The following is a 13,013-nucleotide window of genomic DNA, read 5'->3' as shown; positions in this document are numbered from 1 at the left end:
GGATAGACAATTTAAAGGAGCAGTAATCAAGATAAACAAATTTTTAATGTAATATCTTTAAAAATACAAATTAATGCATAAACACCCATGTTGAACAAAACGGTTACAATTGTGCCTCCTCTTCAACACCACCCCACCCTCCAGAAGTCCAGAAGTTTCCTTCAAGCTGCACCTGTAAGATAAAAACCTGTAAGAGAAAAGATAAAAATGAGCTGGGCGTGGGGGCTCACGCCTGTAATCTCAGCACTTTGGGAGGCCGAGGCAGGTGGATCACTTGAGGTCAGGAGTTTGAGACCAGGCTGGGCCATGTGGCAAAACACTGTCTCTACTAAAAATACACACACACACACACACACACGCACACAAATTAGCTGGGCACGGCGGCGGGTGCCTGTAATCCCAGCCACTTGGGAGGCTGAGGCAGGAGAATCACTTGACCCCAGGAGGCGGAGGTTGCAATGAGCAGAGATCGCACCATTGTACCACAGCCTGGGAGACAGAGCGAGACTCTGAGAAACAAAACGAAACAAAAAACACCTCGGGAATTTCTGGCTCAAGCCTCTGATCCTCACCACCACTATCACCAGGGGATCTTTTGCTGTTCACCCAAGTCCAGCCTGCATCCCCTAAAATCCTGGGGAAACGCGACCAGACTCTCCCCATCTCTATTTTGAGAGTTTGCCCCAAGCCAATCTTGTTCTCCCTGAAAACACCCTTGGGGTTCCCCGTCCTGGTACACGCTCCTACTCTAGGGGACACAGGGCCGGTGTCGCCCCAAACTGGGAGTCCCGGGAGAGCATCGCCTCTGAGCCACTTCTGCCCCAACCTGGCATCTGCTAGGAAAGGGCACCCCAGGGTGGAGACTTGCGTGGTGAGCTCAGCTCACCTGCAGGCGTAGGTCAGTGCACACTGGCCAACCGGGACCACATTTTCCAGAATCCTTCCGCGGTCCCGCGATGCTGTCTCGGTCAGCAAATCTCACTGGGTCACAGAGGAGAAACTTGTCCCTGTCACTTGGGCATCTTAACAGGGGGCTCCTAAGCTTGGTTGTGTGCGCTGTGCAGATGTGAGAGGCACCCTGTGTGGGCAAAGCCAACTGCTTGCCCGCCTCTAGCTCCAAAACTACAATCCCCAGAGGCCTCTGCAGTCACTTCTACTACCCACCCTACACTCCTTTCATGTGTCGCGTTAATGTCAGAAGCACTTCTGGTCGGTGGCCCCGGCTGGTTGGCACCCAGGGAGAGGCCTCCCTCCAGGTCTTCCCCACACCTCTGCGCCTCGTTACCTGACTGGCTTCAGGATCCGCAGCTGCATCCGCGTTCCGTGAGTCCCCTATAGGCAGTCAGCATGCCCCTCTGTGTGTCCCTGTGTTACTCACGGGAACGCAGGCTGGGAGCTGTAGAGCTGTCTGGGATCTCGGATGCTCTCCTGTGAGTGCCTCCAGGCCATTTTCCTTTCACTGGAGCCCACAGGGTTAGAGACAAACCCTCACTCTGTTGCTTGGGGACAAGGGCTTCCCTTCCTGGCCCGAGCTTGTAGCTGAGCTTGAGGGTGCTGGGTCATCCTGGGCCCCCTCTGGATGGGAATTGGCTGCCCTGGTGATTTCTGTGACATCCCCGACCCTAACTATGGGGCTCTGGAGTGGACTCCGCTTCACCTTGTGGGGAGGGGGTTTCCACCTGAGAGTCAAAAAAGAGGTGAGAATTACCTGTATTTCCATCTTGACTGTCAACAGGATGGATCCCGTTACCTTTTCTTGCCCTGGAGGCTGCCTGGTTGGTACTGGGGACAGTTCATTCCTAGTCCTGGAAGAGTGGCTCATTCTAACAGGAGTCCTCCCTCAGCATTCCTTTCTGCTGCATCCATACCGCAGTCATTCATGAAGTAGTTAATTGTAAACACACATGGAACGGTTTAATAAAAGTACAGAGATGTGTGCGCTTAATTGTTCAGTGACGTGGATGAAGGGCAGGGAAAACAGAGATGCCTGTGATTTCAAGGGCTTGGGGAGGATTCCCAGAAGTAGGGCTGTCTCAGCTGCCCCTGACCGGTTTGGTACCTTGGAGATTCGGGGGAAGGCATTCCAGTGGGAGGCCGAAGGAAGCATAGTCTGAGGCTGGGCTCTTGCTACAGTGTGGAAGGATTATGATGGCCAAGGGCCTTCTTAACGTTGATTTTTAAATATGCATAGGTGAAGATACAGACTAGCTGTTCACACAGAGAACTAGGAGAAGCTTGATATAGTCTGACCTGAATTTTACATTTGAGAGCATTTTCAGCTTCTGGCAATTGGGACATTTCACCCAAAATTCGAGATTCCTTGCTTCTCTGAAAATAAATGTGCCCTAACTAACTTTGAACTATTCTTTTTTTTTTTTTTTTTTTTGAGACAGAGTTTTGCTCTTGATGCCCAGGCTGGAGTGCAGTGGCGTGATCTCTCCTCACCGCAACCTCCGCCACCCGGGTTCAAGCGATTCTCCTGCCTCAGCCTCCCAAATAGCTGGGATTTGCAGGCATGCGCCACCACGCCTGGGTAATTTCCTTGTACTTTGTTTTAGTAGAGATGGAGTTTCACCATGTTGGTCAGGCTGGTGTTGATCCTCTGACCTCAGGTGATCCACCCGCCTCGGCCTCCCAAAGTGACGGGATTACAGGTGTGAGACACCTCACTTGGCCAGTCTGCACTGTTCCTTAGTGTCAGACAATTTGAGCCAAACAATGTATTTTTCATTCGGACATGACCTTCAGGGTCTAATTTTTGTATATTTAATATAGCCAAGTTTTCACCATGTTGGCCAGGCTGGTCTTGAACTCCTAACCTCATGTGATCCATCCGCCTCAGCCTCCCAAAGTGCTGAGATTACAGGCATAAGCCAGCGCTTGGCCTTGCCTGGTTAATTCTTTGTATTTCTGAGGAGATGGGGTTTCACCAGGTTGGCCAGGATGGTCTTGAATCTCTTGACCTCATGATCTGTCTCCCTCAGCCTCCCAAAGAGGAGGGATTACAGGCGTGAGATACTATGCCCGGCCTCAATGTAACTCTTTATCAAAGTATTTATGTAGGAAAAATTAATCAAAGGGCACAAGCATTTCAATACTTAGGTTGTTTAAGATGAAATCTTTGGCTAGAAGACCGCCAGACGCACATGAGATTTTTCATGCATGAAGGAACCACAACTGAAATTAACAAATTTGAAGGAACTAAGTAACAAATGATTTTCTGTTGTTTTCTTTGGTAGGTCATTTTGGCAATGTGATTAATCACGTATGTCAAGGGTGTTGGGAAGAATTTCCAGATACTCTGATGTGCATGACAGCTTTATCATACAAAATAAAGCAAGGCTACCTTAGGAAATTAGGTATCACTGCCAAGGACCTTTACATGAGAAGATAAATTAAAATTACTATCAACTTTGTAACGATCAGGTGGGCTGGCAGGCAAGTTGTGTCATTTTTTCTCAGCATTTTTTCTTTTCCTTGATTCAGTAAAACAAATGCCAGCTATCTGCAGAACACTCACTAGACGATGTTTAATGATATGTCAAACACAGCCTGAACACTTACAGATACTTCCCACGTCCGATTCCAATCCTTTCAAAACCTGTGTTACACTGTGGCTAGATTTCTCAATGAGATGAAACAGAGATGAATGAGAAGGATCTTTGAGGTCGCTCTGCACCGCTCCTGCAGGTAGACAATGACCTCTCTGGTGAGGCTTTTATCCTTGCCTAAGGTGTGGTGCCCTTAATCCTAAAAAAGAGGGCTCGGAAGGTGTAGAGGTGATTTAAATCCTTACGAGATTGACGCCGCTCCCCACCTCATCCATCCAGATCCTCACAAACCCAAACTGCAACCGTCGGAAAAATGATGGATAACTGGCCGTACGACCCAGGCAGAGACCAGGGTAGACGCTGACAAGAAGAAAGGCTGACGTGCAAGAAAACGCCCGCCAGCTGACAGAGCAAATCTGACCAAACGCACACAGAGACAGAGTGAGAGAGGGAGCCCTGTGTGATCGTGCGTCGGAGTCGGGGCTGAGACCAGTCCTGGACACAGCAAAAGCAAAGCACACCTGAAAACCTGCCAGACAGGACCTGCGCCCGAATCCGAGCCACATTCAGGGATGCCTGCCAGACGGGCTGAGGGGTTTCCACAAACTACACCCCACACCCACCCCGCCACCGGGTAAGTACCCCTGACGCCACCTCCCCTGCACCCAGGAAAACCCAGTCCCTTTGGCACCATGGCAGCCAGAAGACTCAGTGCTAGGAGGCTCCTTCCACAGGAGCACAGGAACCGGATGGCCGTCAACCATCAGAGAGGAAGTGCAAGTGGGATGTGACACCGCCTTTCCTAGAAGGCAAATGTCAGGAACGGTCGGGCTGCCTAGCGCTCTTCCTGCACCGACCACGCAGCCATCACTTGGGCCACGGAGACCCAGAAAGCTTCCCTGTCTCACACAGCTATGGAAGCCCAGAGCTGCAGGATCACCACACCTCCCCAATCACGATGAAAAAAAAGGTTTGGAGAGGGAAACAATCATAACACCGACCCCCAGGAAGTTTCTCTCGGATGGACTGGGACGTCTTCTCAGTTGAATACATTAAGCCAGACTAAGAATCCCCTAGGCTTCTCAGGACAGGCAGAACAAGAGGGAGGACAGAGCAGAGGCCAGAGGCCAGATAGGATACTGGGCCACGCCACCACCATGGGCATCCGGGGAGGAGCGCCAAACGTTTCACTCGGCAGGGAAGGCCAGCGTTGGAGTGACACAGATGCTTGCCACATACCATTGCCGGCTTCCTTCTCCATCCCTGCGCCGAGCTGGGGATACATGTCTAAATGAGGGCAAAGGGCAAGGCAGTCAGAACCATCTTCATCAAGGTCTGCGGGCACCCTCCTGCGGTTCGACAATGAGCACCTGCGAGGCTCTTGTTTTGCTTGGGGAGTGGTCGTCTGGATTCTAGCAAAGAGGCTGCTCCGGATGGGGAGGGGATGAAAACCCCTGCCGGTCCGTTCTGACGCAGACGCCCACGTTGCCCAGGCCTTCACACACCCAAAGTGGAAGCGCTGGGAAAACCACTGCCAACCGCCCACAAGACCCAGGCAGAGACGCGGGGAGAGGCTGACCAGAAGAACGGCCGACGTACAAGAAACCCACTCTCCCGCGCACACGGCACATGTGTCCCAAGAAACACACAGACGGACAGAGACAGCGAGGGAAAGAGCGAAAACGGAGAGAGACGTAAGAGAGACACATAAATGGGCACACAGACACACACGGGCACAAACACCCACAGCCACACACACACTTACAAACACCCGTAACGCACACAGACATACAGCAGGTAACAACCACACCCAGGCAGCCCCTGAAGCTGCGGGGTTCTGCTCTCCGCGACTGCGACCCACCGGCGAGAGAGAGCAGCCCACGGCCACACAGGTAGACCTGTCCTCGACATCACAAGGGCACCACTTTTGGGGAGACTCACCGGCACACCGTCCTCGCACGCCTGAGGTTGGGATGCCGCGCTACCTCCCCGGCCAGCTCTGTGAGGTTTCTTCCTCCCGGGGTTTCCTCCTACCGGTGGACCCTCCGCAAATCCCGGCCTCCAGAGACCGTCCTGTTCACTGCCTGGCCAGGACCGGTCTGGGCCCCGACTCTGACGCACGATCACACAGGGCTCCTACTTCGCTAAGTCTCAGGGAACCATCCCCGGGCAACGGCGGCGATCACTGTGACCAAAGCGGCGGCTCGGGCGCCGCGCATGCGCACTGGCCAGGCCGACTCCCCCGCGCCCGGCTCCGGAGAGTCAGGCTGCGGACCCTTTAAGAAATGGCGGAGACGCGGCGGCTGCGGGGACTGGGGCGGCGGTGGTGGCGTTCGCGGCGGCGGCGCAGCCGGACACGGCGGGTGGGAAGAGGACTACCAGAGGGGCCTGCCGGAGACCCAGACTGGGACCCATAGGAGTCCTGTCGTCAGGACCACCTCGATCGGTCTTCGGCTTCGGTTCCGGGTGGATGAGGAGCTTCGGGGTGCCGGCTGGGCTGTGCAGACTCCTTCTGGGAACCGATGACGGATCCGACCGGGTGATCGGGACTGGGGTTACAATGCAGTGAGGCGGAAAGGGTCTCGCTCGCTGGGGCACAAAAAGATCCCCAGGGCCGCAAGGCGTGCTGTCGGATGAAAAGACACTGACCCATAAGCCCACTGCCTCCCTCCTTCCTGGGTGGAGCAGGGGCCTGCCTTCATCTCCAAGGCCCGGGGGCTCGGGCATCCCGACGCGGCTTCCGGCCACATGTGCAAACAGAGACAGAGGCGAGTCCGACATGGAGCCAATGTGACCACACGTGGCACTGACGTCCCCAAAGAGCACACGCAGTGAGCGTGTGTCCTTGAGGCAGTAGGGGGCGATGACGAGACAGACAGTCCTGTCCAGGTGTGCGTCCCGGAGACGCTGGAGACCTGCCCCACAAGGCGGAGGAGATGCCAAGCACACGTGAAAACCCGCGAGACAGGGCCCGTGCCCGAGTCCAAACCACATTCAGGGAGGCCTGCCACAGGGTCCGAGAGGTTTGGACAAAGGACACCCCACCCCCACCCCGCCACCGGCTAGCTACGTCGGACGCAACATCCCCTGCACCGAGCAAAACCCAGTCCCTCCGGCTGCCTGACATCCGTGGCAGCCAAAAGGTTCAGTGCTAGCAGGCACTTTTCCCAGGAGCAGTGGAACCGCTTGACCCTCAAGAAGCAGAGAGGAAGTGAAGGTGGGACGCAACACCGCCTTTCCTAGAAGGCCAAAGTCAGGAACGGTGGGCTTGCCTCCTGCTCTTCACGGACCGACCGCCCAGCCATCACTTGGGCCATGGAGACCAAGAAATCTTCCCTGTCCCACGCAGCTATGGAAGCCCAGAGCTCCAGGATCACCGCACCTGCCCAATCATCCAGAAACAGGTGTGGAGAGGGAAACAATCATCACACGGACCCCCACGACGTTTCTCCCTGATGGACTGGGAAGTGTTCTTTGTTGAAGACATTGAGCCAGACTAGGAAGCCACTAGGCTTCTCAGAAACGAGGTGGACAGAGCAAGAGGGAGGACAGAGCAGAGGCCAGAGCCCAGGCAGGATACGGGGCCACGCCACCACCACGGGCATCCAGGGAGGAGTGTGAAACGGGTTACTCGGCCGGGAAGGCCAGCGTTGGAGTGACACAGATGCTTGCCACATCCCGTTGCCGGCTTCCTTCTCCGTCCCTGCGTCGAGCTGGGGATACATCTCTCAATGAGGGCAAAGGGCGAGGCAGTGAGAACCATCTTCATCAAGGTCTGCGGGGCACCCTCCTGCGGTTGGACAATGAGCACCTGTGAGGCCGTTGTCCTTGCTTGGGGAGTGGTCGTCTGCATCCTACCAAAGACGCTGCTCCGGATGGGGATGGGATGAAAACCCCTGCGGGTACGGTCCGACGCAGACGGCCCACGTTGCCCAGGCCTTCACACACCCAAAGTGGAAGGGCTGGGAAAACCACTGCCAACCGCCCACAAGAACCAGGCAGAGACGTGGGGAGAGGCTGACCAGAAGAAGGGCCGACGTGCAAGAAACCCACCCTCCCCCGCACTCGGCACAGGTGTCCCAAGAAACACGCGCACACAGACGGAGAGAGACAGGAAGACAGCGACGGAAAGAGTGAGAAGGGAGAGAGACGTAAGAGAGAGACATAGGTGGGCACACAGACACACGCGCACAAACACCCACAGCCACACACCCACAGCCACACACACACACACACACACACACACTTACAAACACCCGTAAGGCACACAGACCTACAGCAGGTGACACCCACCCGCAGGCAGCCCCTGAAGCTGCGGGGTTCTGCTCTCCGCGACTGCGACCCACCGGTGAGAGAGCAGCCCACGGGCACACAGGTAGACCTGTCCTCGACATCACAAGGGCACCACTTTTGGGGAGACTCACCGGCACACCGTCCTCGCACGCCTGAGGCTGGGATGCCGCGCCACCTCCCCGGCCAGCTCTCTGAGGTTTCTTCCTCCTGGGGTTCCTTCCTGCCGGTGTACCCTCCGCGAATCCCGGCCTCCGGAGACCGTCCTCTTAACTGCCTGGCCAGGACCGGTCCGGGCCCCGACTCTGACGCACGATCACACAGGGCTCCTACTTCGCCAAGTCTCAGGGACCCATCCCCGGGCCACGGCGTCTGTCACTGTGACCAAATCGGCGGCTCGGGCCCCGCGCATGCGCACTGGCGAGGCCGACTCACCCTGGATCCAGGCTACCCTGGCCCGGGAGTCAGGCTGCGGACCCTTTCAAAAATGGCGGAGCCGCGGTGGCTGCGGGGACTGGGGCGGAGGTGCTGGCGTTTGCGGCGGCTGCGGCTGCGGCGCACCCCGACGCGGCCGTTGGGAAGAGGACTACCAGAGGGGCCTGCCGGAGACCCAGACTGGGACCCATAGGAGTCCTGTCGTCAGGACCTCCTTGATCGGTCTTCGACTTCGGTTCCGGGTGGAGGAGGAGCTTCGGGGTGCCGGCTGGGCTGTGCAGACTCCTCCTGGGAAGCGATGATGGATCCGACCGGGTGATCGGGACTGGGGTTACAAGGCAGTGAGGCGGAAAGGGTCTCGCTGGGGCACAAAAAGATCCCCGGGGCCGCAAGGCGTGCTGTCGGATGAAAAGACACTGATCCATGAGCCCACTGCCTCCCTCCTTCCTGGGTGGAGCAGGGGCCTGCCTTCATCTCCAAGGCCCGGGGGCTCGGGCATCCCGACGCAGCTTCCGGCCACATGTGCAAACAGAGACAGAGGCGAGTCCGACATGGAGCCAATGTGACCACACGTGGCACTGACGTCCCCGAAGAGCACATGCAGTGAGCGTGGGTCTTTGAGGCCGTAGGGGGCGATGACGAGACCGACAGTCATGTCCAGGTGTGCGTCCGGGAGCCACTGGAGACCTGCCCCACAAAGCCGAGGAGAAGCCAAGCACACGTGAAAACCTGCGAGACAGGGCCTGTGCCCGAGTCCAGACCACATTCAGGGAGGCCTGCCAGACGGGCCGAGAGGATTGGACAAACTACACCCCACCCCCACCCCGCACCGGCTAGCTACCTCTTACGCAACCTCCCCTGGCACCCGGCAAAACCCAGTCCCTTCTGCTCCCTGTCATCCCTGGCAGCCAAAACATTCAGTGCTAGAAGGCACTTGCCCCAGGAGCAGTGGAACCGCTTGGCCCTCAAGAAGCAGAGAGGATGTGCAGGTGGGATGCAACACCGCCTTTCCTAGAAGGCCAATGTCAAGAACGGTGGGCTTGCCTCCTGCTCTTCCCGGACCGACCGCCCAGCCATCACTTGGGCCATGGAGACCAAGAAAGCTTCCCTGTCCCACACGCCTATGGAAGCCCAGAGCTCCAGGATCACCGCAGCTGCCCAATCATCCAGAAACAGGTGTGGAGAGGGAAACAATCATCACACGGACCCCCACGACGTTTCTCCCTGATGGACTGGGAAGTCTTTGTTGAAGACATTGAGCCGCTAGGCTCCTCAGAAACGGGTCAGACAGAGCAAGAGGGAGGACAGAGCGGAGGCCAGAGCCCAGGGAGGATACGGGGCCACGCCACCACCACGGGCATCCGGGGAGGAGTGTGAAACGAGTGACTCGGCCGGGAAGGCCAGCGTTGGAGTGACACAGATGCTTGCCACAACCCGTTGCCGGCTTCCTTCTCCGTCCCTGCGTCGAGCCGGGGCTACATTTCTCAATGAAGGCAAAGGGCGAGGCAGTGAGAACCATCTTCATCAAGGTCTGCGGGCACCCTCCTGCGGTTCGACAATGAGCACCTGTGAGGCTCTTGTCTTGCTTAGGGAGTGGTCGTCTGGATCCTAGCAAAGAGGCTGCTCCGGATGGGGAGGGGATGAAAACCCCTGCGGGTCCGTTCCGACGCAGACGCCCACGTTGCCCAGGCCTTCACACACCCAAACTGGAAGCGCTGGGAAAACCACTGCCAACCGCCCACAAGACCCAGGCAGAGACGCGGGGAGAGGCTGACCAGAAGAACGGCCGAGGTGCAAGAAACCCACCCTCCCGCGCACACGGCACATGTGTCCCAAGGAAAACCCACACATACACGGACAGAGACAGAAAGAGAGCGACGGAAAGAGCGAGCAGGGAGAGAGACGTAAGAGAGAGACACAAGTGGGCACACAGACACACACGCGCACAAACACTCACAGACACACACACACACACACACACACACACACACACTTACAAACACCCGTAACGCACACAGACATACAGCAGGTAACAACCACACCCAGGCAGCCCCTGAAGCTGCGGGGTTCTGCTCTCCGCGACTGCGACCCACCGGCGAGAGAGAGCAGCCCACGGGCACACAGGTAGACCTGTCCTCGACATCACAAGGGCACCACTTTTGGGGAGACTCACCGGCACACCGTCCTCGCACGCCTGAGGTTGGGATGCCGCGCTACCTCCCCGGCCAGCTCTGTGAGGTTTCTTCCTCCCGGGGTTTCCTCCTACCGGTGGACCCTCCGCAAATCCCGGCCTCCGGAGACCGTCCTGTTCACTGCCTGGCCAGGACCGGTCTGGGCCCCGACTCTGACGCACGATCACACAGGGCTCCTACTTCGCTAAGTCTCAGGGAACCATCCCCGGGCAACGGCGGCGATCACTGTGACCAAAGCGGCGGCTCGGGCGCCGCGCATGCGCACTGGCCAGGCCGACTCCCCCGCGCCCGGCTCCGGAGAGTCAGGCTGCGGACCCTTTAAGAAATGGCGGAGACGCGGCGGCTGCGGGGACTGGGGCGGCGGTGGTGGCGTTTGCGGCGGCGGCGCACCCGGACACGGCGGGTGGGAAGAGGACTACCAGAGGGGCCTGCCGGAGACCCAGACTGGGACCCATAGGAGTCCTGTCGTCAGGACCACCTCGATCGGTCTTCGGCTTCGGTTCCGGGTGGATGAGGAGCTTCGGGGTGCCGGCTGGGCTGTGCAGACTCCTTCTGGGAACCGATGACGGATCCGACCGGGTGATCGGGACTGGGGTTACAATGCAGTGAGGCGGAAAGGGTCTCGCTCGCTGGGGCACAAAAAGATCCCCAGGGCCGCAAGGCGTGCTGTCGGATGAAAAGACACTGACCCATAAGCCCACTGCCTCCCTCCTTCCTGGGTGGAGCAGGGGCCTGCCTTCATCTCCAAGGCCCGGGGGCTCGGGCATCCCGACGCGGCTTCCGGCCACATGTGCAAACAGAGACAGAGGCGAGTCCGACATGGAGCCAATGTGACCACACGTGGCACTGACGTCCCCAAAGAGCACACGCAGTGAGCGTGTGTCCTTGAGGCAGTAGGGGGCGATGACGAGACGGACAGTCCTGTCCAGGTGTGCGTCCCGGAGACGCTGGAGACCTGCCCCACAAGGCGGAGGAGATGCCAAGCACACGTGAAAACCTGCGAGACAGGGCCCGTGCCCGAGTCCAAACCACATTCAGGGAGGCCTGCCACAGGGTCCGAGAGGTTTGGACAAAGGACACCCCACCCCCACCCCGCCACCGGCTAGCTACGTCGGACGCAACATCCCCTGCACCGAGCAAAACCCAGTCCCTCCGGCTGCCTGACATCCGTGGCAGCCAAAAGGTTCAGTGCTAGCAGGCACTTTTCCCAGGAGCAGTGGAACCGCTTGACCCTCAAGAAGCAGAGAGGAAGTGAAGGTGGGACGCAACACCGCCTTTCCTAGAAGGCCAATGTCAGGAACGGTGGGCTTGCCTCCTGCTCTTCCCGGACCGACCGCCCAGCCATCACTTGGGCCATGGAGACCAAGAAATCTTCCCTGTCCCACGCAGCTATGGAAGCCCAGAGCTCCAGGATCACCGCACCTGCCCAATCATCCAGAAACAGGTGTGGAGAGGGAAACAATCATCACACGGACCCCCACGACGTTTCTCCCTGATGGACTGGGAAGTGTTCTTTGTTGAAGACATTGAGCCAGACTAGGAAGCCACTAGGCTTCTCAGAAACGAGGCGGACAGAGCAAGAGGGAGGACAGAGCAGAGGCCAGAGCCCAGGCAGGATACGGGGCCACGCCACCACCACGGGCATCCAGGGAGGAGTGTGAAACGGGTTACTCGGCCGGGAAGGCCAGCGTTGGAGTGACACAGATGCTTGCCACATCCCGTTGCCGGCTTCCTTCTCCGTCCCTGCGTCGAGCTGGGGATACATCTCTCAATGAGGGCAAAGGGCGAGGCAGTGAGAACCATCTTCATCAAGGTCTGCGGGGCACCCTCCTGCGGTTGGACAATGAGCACCTGTGAGGCCGTTGTCCTTGCTTGGGGAGTGGTAGTCTGCATCCTACCAAAGACGCTGCTCCGGATGGGGATGGGATGAAAACCCCTGCGGGTACGGTCCGACGCAGACGGCCCACGTTGCCCAGGCCTTCACACACCCAAAGTGGAAGGGCTGGGAAAACCACTGCCAACCGCCCACAAGAACCAGGCAGAGACGTGGGGAGAGGCTGACCAGAAGAAGGGCCGACGTGCAAGAAACCCACCCTCCCGCGCACTCGGCACATGTGTCCCAAGAAACACGCGCACACAGACGGAGAGAGACAGGAAGACAGCGACGGAAAGAGTGAGAAGGGAGAGAGACGTAAGAGAGAGACATAGGTGGGCACACAGACACACGCGCACAAACACCCACAGCCACACACCCACAGCCACACACACACACACACACTTACAAACACCCGTAAGGCACACAGACCTACAGCAGGTGACACCCACCCGCAGGCAGCCCCTGAAGCTGCGGGGTTCTGCTCTCCGCGACTGCGACCCACCGGTGAGAGAGCAGCCCACGGGCACACAGGTAGACCTGTCCTCGACATCACAAGGGCACCACTTTTGGGGAGACTCACCGGCACACCGTCCTCGCACGCCTGAGGCTGGGATGCCGCGCTACCTCCCCGGCCAGCTCTCTGAGGTTTCTTCCTCCTGGGGTTCCTTC

At 58.0% G+C, this 13,013-nt stretch overlaps 1 long non-coding RNA gene across 1 annotated transcript; it reads right to left on the bottom strand.

The window, feature by feature from the left end:
* Window positions 1-68: 68 nt before the first annotated feature.
* Window positions 69-4,955, bottom strand: LOC129461002 (uncharacterized). The gene is made up of 4 exons (XR_008650346.2): window positions 1,709-4,955; window positions 1,286-1,459; window positions 887-1,056; window positions 69-187 (listed from the first exon to the last, which is right to left on the bottom strand). It is a non-coding gene; the product is annotated as an uncharacterized lncRNA (long non-coding RNA).
* Between the last annotated feature and the right edge of the window lie 8,058 nt (window positions 4,956-13,013).

This window comes from Symphalangus syndactylus, chromosome 13, assembly GCF_028878055.3.
Source record: "Symphalangus syndactylus isolate Jambi chromosome 13, NHGRI_mSymSyn1-v2.1_pri, whole genome shotgun sequence".
NCBI lineage: Eukaryota > Metazoa > Chordata > Mammalia > Primates > Hylobatidae > Symphalangus > Symphalangus syndactylus.
The sequence above is the reverse complement of the archived record's forward strand: the minus strand, read 5'-3'. Positions and strand labels throughout refer to the sequence as shown.